Source organism: Marmota marmota, unplaced genomic scaffold (assembly GCF_001458135.2).
Source record: "Marmota marmota marmota unplaced genomic scaffold, marMar, whole genome shotgun sequence".
NCBI classification, from domain to species: domain Eukaryota; kingdom Metazoa; phylum Chordata; class Mammalia; order Rodentia; family Sciuridae; genus Marmota; species Marmota marmota.
This window is the reverse complement of record NW_026000102.1, coordinates 8,435,191-8,442,162: the sequence shown is the minus strand read 5'-3', so window position 1 is coordinate 8,442,162 and position 6,972 is coordinate 8,435,191. Positions and strand designations below refer to the sequence as shown.

The window sequence follows — 6,972 nt, the reverse complement described above, 5'->3', positions numbered from 1 at the left end:
TAGGGAGGGCTGTGGCTGGCCCCGGGAGCTGCGGCGCTACTTCCAGGTTCTCTTCTCTCAGGCCTGTAGCAGAGGCTCCCCGGCACCTCGCACAGTTTCAGCCCTGGAATAAGGTTCACTGTACAGGCTTGGTGCTTGCTTCTCTTGGCACTGGGTATTTCCAGGAGTGACTCCCCAGGAAGGCTGGTGAGTGCCAGAAGGCCTAGTGCTATGGGTCTTTAAATACCTATGGGTCAAAGGTCAGCATGTTCCTGCCATGTTTCCACTGTAAGGACAAGATATGTTCCCCACTGCATGTCATGGCTTCCTGCAATAGGCCTCTCTGCTCTCTGGTCTCTTTCTGAGAAGGATCCAGAACTCACACACCACAAAACAGTGGCTAAAGCAGTCACTTTGAAGACGGCCCCTGAGCAGCCCCTCAAGTTCCCAGGGCTTCATGATGTCCTGATGTCCGGGAGGGACCACCCCACCTGCCGGGCCCTCCTGCTGCAGCCACCTGCAGGAAAAGGGCCCATGGGCTGGCTACCGCTCCCCTCTGCAACCTATCAAATGCATGTTAAAAACCACTCAGTGCGTTCCCGAGGCTGTCCTAGGAAGGCCAGGAAGGGCTGATGAGTAAAAGCAAGTATCTGGTGACTGCAGTTGATGCAGAAAAAGCTGATAAATTTCAAAAACTACTTATGACTTTAAAAAAAAAAAAAAAGACTTCTTAGCTGGGCACGATGGTACTTGCCTGCCATCCCAGCAGCTGAGGAGATGGAGACAGGAGGATCACAGGTTCAAAGCCAGCCTCAGCAAAAGTGAGGTGCTATGCAACTCAGTGAGACCTTGTCTTTAAATAAAATACAAACTAGGGCTGGGGATGGGGCTCAGTGGTCGAGTGCCCCTGGGTTCCATCCCCAGTACCAAAAAAAAAGACTTGCTGGAAAACCAGGGTTGTAAGGGAAGTTCACTCCTACAATTAGGTTATAACCCTAAACGCCAGCTGAGCAGCAGCCTCCTGACCCCTGGCCACCTGGGCCCAAGTCCCCGTGCTATGGGACCAATGCCACTGGACTGGCCCCACTGCTCTTTTTTGGTATTAGTGGCTCTGGTGATCCTGTGGCCAGGCACCCCCGACAAGGGGACTGGAGTGGTTGTCAGCATGTCAACCCCAGCTGGTGAGGCACATGGTCTCTGTGAAGGGAAAGTCTGGTTTTCCTGGGTGACAGTCACTCGGGGCCGGGCTGGCTGGGCTGTCGCCCCTGTCCAGGAGACCGCAGGCCCTTGGGAGCCCAGCACAGTGTCTGCTTTGTTTAGCCCCAGGTCCTGAGGTCAGCATCAGTGCTGCCTTCTACTGGGGCTGAGGCTGGGGGGAAGGGATTAACCTGCAGCTGGGGCCACAGCCTTGGGGGAGAGCGGAGCTGATCCCCTCAGGGGGCCCCCCCATGCCAGTTGCTGACCCTGGAAGCTGATTGCAGGTTGCAGTTGGATCCTGGCTCAGCAATTCCTAAAATACAGAGCTCTAGAGATGTCACAGGACCGGGCACTGGGTTGGGGGCCACTGTGTCCAGAGACCTGTAGGGAAAGATGTCTCCACCCTACCAGAAACTCAAACCTGCTCTGGGCTGGGAGTTGTCCTGCTCGTCCATGGCTTTTCCACAGGGACAGGTGTTGTCCTTGAGAGGACAGGTCGTGGGCCAGCCAGGGCTGGAAATCACCAGGGTCCGCAAGCCCTGGACTGCTTTCTTTCTGTGCGTGTGTGTGTGTGTGTATTTTAGTTGTCAATGAAACTTTATTTTATTTATTCATTTATATGTGGTGCTGAGAACCAAACCCAGTGCCTCACATATGCTAAGAAGTACTCTACCACTGATCCACAACCTTAGCCCCTTTTCTGTTCTTTTTTGTTACTTTTTTTCTCTTTTCCAGGGCAGGCTTATTCTGGATACCAGGTCTTTACTTTTAAATGAAAACCACCCGGCATTCCTCTGTAGATGGACACTATACACAAACCTGGTTTTTTCTCAGAGCAGAAGTTAAAAATTATTCAATGCAAAATTCCTGGGCTGTGGAACAGTGGCCAGTTGTACCAGGCAAAGGTTTCCACCACATTCCGCCCGCCAGGCCCGTGATAAGACAGCCCTGCTGGACCCACACCACCAGGCCAACCTCGGCCTTTGGGAACCAGGTAGGACTGGGGCTCCTCTGGAGCTGGAGGGGAGTGCCCAGGAGCAGGGTCTCTGCTTCTGAACAGCCTGACATCCCCATGCTTGAAAGTTTCTCTTCCTTACCCTGTGATGTCCTGGGGAAGGTCTGTTTCCCAGCGGGGCAGGGGCCTGGGGCGTCCAGCCAGTGAACACGGGCTTAGCCATGTGGGAGGCTGGAGCCTGCAGGAGGGAGCAGCTTGCGGGGTTCTTGCAGGAACCCGCAGTTTCTCCTGAGTGTTGGGGGCGGGGTGAGGGTTGTGTTGTGAACTGGGGTCATTTGAAAATATCCAGGAGAGCTGGGCCAGGGCTGTGTCTTGGTAACTGAGGGCTGCAGCCGGCAGGAAAGTCACAGAGGGCCATGGGTGTCCCACATATCCCCTAGAAGTTGGGGTTCTCCGAGTTCTGTGATGTTTTCTGGGTGTTTTAACCTTCCTGGTGGGAAGAGATGGCCATAAAGGCCCTATACTGTCTATAGGGTCTACTTATGATGTCAGTGTGTGGCCCCATAGTGCCCAGGAGGAAACCACCCTATTCCATTGAGTGGCGGTGTGCGTTCTGGGAGTTACCCTGCCAGGGTGGGGTCTGGACTCCCAGCTTGCTTTACCAAAGCCAAAACTTAGTCCTGAGGGGTCTACAGCAGCCCTGGTGCCATGGTGAGCGGCCTGCCCTCCACGCGGACAGATACCAACCTCCGCAGCAGGTGGAAGGGGTGGTAGTCGGCTGCTGCAGGAAACCAGGGAAGGCCGGTGAAGATGCACCGACAGGACAGAGCAGGGGTTCTCGGCCAGGGTCCACCATGCCCTTAACAGCAGGCCACTCCTGGGCCTCGGAGAGTGCACACCACACTGAGTTCATTTCCTCTGAGTCATGTAAGAGACACACATTTCCCTAAGGACTGACAACAGCCTTCCAGCCACCCATAGGCCAGGCAAGGCCTCTGCTTCCAAAAGCAGGCGGTAGGACCAGAATAGCTTCCCGGGCTCAGTATCCACCGGGCTCAGCTTGTCCCTCCCACACTCTCCTCTCCCCACTGTCACTGCAGCTCAGCAGGTTCTATGTGGCCAGAGCTGCATGTGAGGTGTGACAGATGACCGTGAGTCGTTTTCACAGAGTCAACTGCCTGCCTTCCTCCTGCTGGCTTGGTTTTCTCCAAACTCATTCCTGATGCATGCCGGGCGCCCCAGTGCTCCAGTTCCCAGGTCCTGGGCATTCCTGAGAGGCTGCTCTGGCCAGCTCTGCCTGGGAAGGTCCAGGGCAGGGCAGGTATTGGGGAGGTGTCCTTGTCTGCATCCTGGGGAACACCCCAGGCCTCCTCCAGTGGGGCTGGATGTCCCTGCTCTGCACTCTTCCTTCCTGGGTAGCTGGAGCTCATCTGTTGGTAGCCCTCCAAAAAGGACTCAGGGACATGCCTGGCTTTGAGATGTGGGGCTCTGGGGCCTGGGCTCAGATGGGGCTGGGCCTCGCTGCTCCCACTCCCGGTTCTTGGTGTGAGACCTGGTATCTGTTTCTTCTCTGCAAGTCTTTGGGCCTCTTATGGCTGCTCTTCTGGCCTTCCCTGCACATCGCACCTTCCCGTGGATTGGGGTTTTTTATCCCCTCTGCTAGGTGCCCAGTGGATCCTTCCATCTGGAACTTCTTTCCATCCATTCCTAGGAATTTTCCTGAATTATACTTCTAAAGGACCTCCTCCCTTCTATTTTCTCTGTCCCCCTCTCAGTGGTGAACACTGAGAGTGGACCTGCTGCTGGGGTCCGGCTTGGGTGTTGGGCCTGCGGTGCCTGGTGGGAGGCGGAGTGAGCTCCCCCAGGCTGGCTGGGCAAGTCTGGGGTGTGTCTCAGCTCAAACCACAACAGCAAAACACCACACCCTGGAGACGCACAATAGCAGTCCACTTCCTCCTGGTCCTGGGGGCCAGAGCGAGGTCAAGGTGTGGGCAGGGCTGCTTCTCCAGGCCTCTCCTCCTGGTGAGATGGCTCCTGCCTCATCCTCAGTGGTCTTTCCTTCATGCCCATCCCTGGCATCTCTGTGGGTCTCCTCTTCACGAGGACACCAGAGGGACAGGGCCTTTCTAAGGGCCTCATTTACCTTAATCGCCTCTCCGAAGGCTGTCTCCAAACACACATTCTGAGTTCCTGGGGCTCTGGGTGGAGCTGGACACCATGTGGACAGGTGTCTGGGCCTCCCTGTGAGCCTGCCAGGTGACCCGCCCTGGCCTCGGTGGAGGCACCGGCTCTGCCCAGCGCCAGCCCTCCTGGGGAGCGGGAAGACAGCCAGACCCACTCTCCTTGCGTTTCAGTGCTCACTTGCTCCCTGTCGTCCGCTGATGGCCTTGCGCCTCCCAGGGAGGGAGCACGCAGTTTCCAGTCAATGCCGGAAACTCTGGGCAACCCCCCAACACGGTCCAGGGAAAGGGTGGCACGGGAGTTCCCAGGCAGCCTGGAGGGGGCAGTGCTGGGGTTGGCCTGTGGTGGGGGAGCATCCGAGGAGGGAGTGTCTGTTTTGATTCAGGAAGAGGAAAAAAAAAGTTTTGATGAACTTGTGCTGACTGGGCGCATGAAGCTGGTGTCGGGAAGTTGGGTCCTCTCCCAGGAAACGGCCCTGTGAACGTTCCCAGTGAGCATCTGTCCTCCCTGTCCTAGACCCCATCTGCTGTGGTCAGCACAGCAGGGGGCCTCCTGGGCCACTCCTTCAAACCATCCCTGCTGTCTGACTCCTACCCACCAGGAGGGGCTGCTATGCAGGACATCACAGAGTGGCCCTAGCAGGCACCGTGGCCTAGAGGGTCCCTGCAGACTTTGGGCACAGTATGGCTTAGGACACAGAACTCTGGGCTGGGCCCTGGTGGAGACCAAGCCCTTGTGGTCACAGCCTGTGAAGCCTGCGGGACTCTAGGGTCCACCTCAGTGCCCAGCACTAGACCACACAGAGATAGTAGATGGGGCATCCACATGTAGTTCCTACACACAGGGCATGCCAGGCGTCCACTTCAGGCGTCCAGGTCTACACTGGCAGAACAGGCTCCAGGAAAGGAAGTCAGAGGTGGGTGGGGTTGGTAGCAAGGGTGAAGCCCCAGAGAAGCACTGGCCCTAGTGTGACAACGCGTGGGGAGGGGGTCTGCTGACCAGTGAGGCCTGGGAGGACAGGGTGGAACCAGGTCTGTGGCAGGCACTGACCACAGCTTGGACCTTGAGCTCCCAGCAGCCCACAACTGCTGGAGGAGCTGCTCTCCCTGCTGGTCCTCTGAGGCCTCATGTCTACACCCTGGTCACTCCTACCGCCACTGCTATCCTGGACTCTGCCCCACCTCACTCTCATACCCAGACCCAGCCCTCCCTCCTCCCATCACACACAGCCTTGGTCTTCTGGGAAGACTCCCCAGTCCCTGTTGAACAGTGTGTCTGGGCCCCAGCCCTTGTTCTGTGGGCGGCCTAGCATAGATCACAGCAGTCCCTGCCCTGCCCCCACCTCCTTCCAGGTGGCCCATCACGGCTGCATGGGACACAGCCATTCAGGAGGGGAACAGCTATGCCAGGTGGACTTCCTCCACAGGTTCCTGGAGGTCCAGGAGGGGCACCCAGCTTCCTGGACGCCCCCCCCCCCTTTTATTTGGTACCAGGGATTGCACTCAGGGACACTCAGCCACTGAGCCACACCCCCAGCCCTCCCTATTCTGTATTTTATTTAGAGACAGGGTCTCACAGAGCTGCTTAGCCTCTCGTTTTTGCTGAGGCTGGCTTTGAACTCGCCATCCTCCTGTCTCAGCCTCCCAAGCTGCTGGGATTACAGGCGTCCGCACCCAGCTACCTGGACCCTTCTCGAGTCTCTGACCTCAGTCAGGTTCCCGAGGCTTCAGAGGGCTTCCACCGCTACAGTCTGGGATGCCAGCAAGGCCCCTTCTTGATAATCCCACCTCCCAAGGTGGGTGTCCTGCTGTAGCCTCTGACCACCCCAGGACCACTGTCCCCTCAGCTTCCCCTGCCCCCATGACCACTGCTGACCAGGCTGGAGGCTGCAGGGGGATTCTGGGCAGTGGAATCCTTGGGCCTAGGTGAGACCAGCCCCCTCCCCTTCCTGGGCAGGACTAGAGAGCCTGGCCACGGCCCTCTGCAGGGAGGGCCTGGGGCAGTCTGGGAGCGAGGCTGCGGCAGGGCCGGGGGCATTTGCCTTGCACCTCCACACTGCCAGGCTCCTGTCAGGCTGCAGACAGTGACCTGGGGGCGCAGGAGAGAAAGAGGGGCAGCCAGTCAACAGGGCACTTCTAGGGCTCCCTTAAGCCAGGGTCTCCCTGTTTTCTGATGGAGAACTTTTGGGTGTCCCATCTGGAATCCCTGCAGTCTGTGGGCAGCTTCCTCTGCATGGACCCCGCACAGGTTCCTGCTCACAAGTCCTGCTGCTGTGGAAATGGGACTTTTGCATTTTAAAATCAGAAATGGGTCCCTCTGCCTACAGTGGCCAAAACCTGAGTCAGAAAGCAGGGCCTGTGGGGACGTCTGTCCCACAGGATGCCCACATGCTGCCTGCCCTCCTTCTCCACAGGCCCACGGAGGCTACAGGAATGACTCATCAGTTGGGCCATACTCCCAGTGACTCAGAAGGCTGAGGCAAGAGGATCACAAGTTCGAGGCCAGTCTCAGCAACTCAGCAAGCTCCTTTCTCAAAATAAAGAATGAAAAAGGCTGTGGCTGTGGTTCAGCAGTAAAGTGCCCCTGGGTTCAGTCCCCAGTACAAAAAAAAGTGAGCAGTCCACCAGCCTGAGCACTCTGCCCCCCCCCCCCCCCCCCCC

General features: G+C 57.5%; 1 long non-coding RNA gene across 2 annotated transcripts; it reads left to right on the top strand.

The window, feature by feature from the left end:
* Positions 1 to 6,866, top strand: LOC125610812. Of its 2 annotated transcripts, XR_007340868.1 has the most exons (3): positions 1 to 186; positions 1,912 to 2,170; positions 6,726 to 6,866. It is a non-coding gene; the product is annotated as an uncharacterized LOC125610812 (long non-coding RNA). The 2 variants fall into 2 exon arrangements; XR_007340869.1 differs by lacking the exon at positions 1 to 186 and having other exon boundaries at positions 1,820 to 2,170.
* The last annotated feature ends 106 nt before the right edge of the window (positions 6,867 to 6,972 follow it).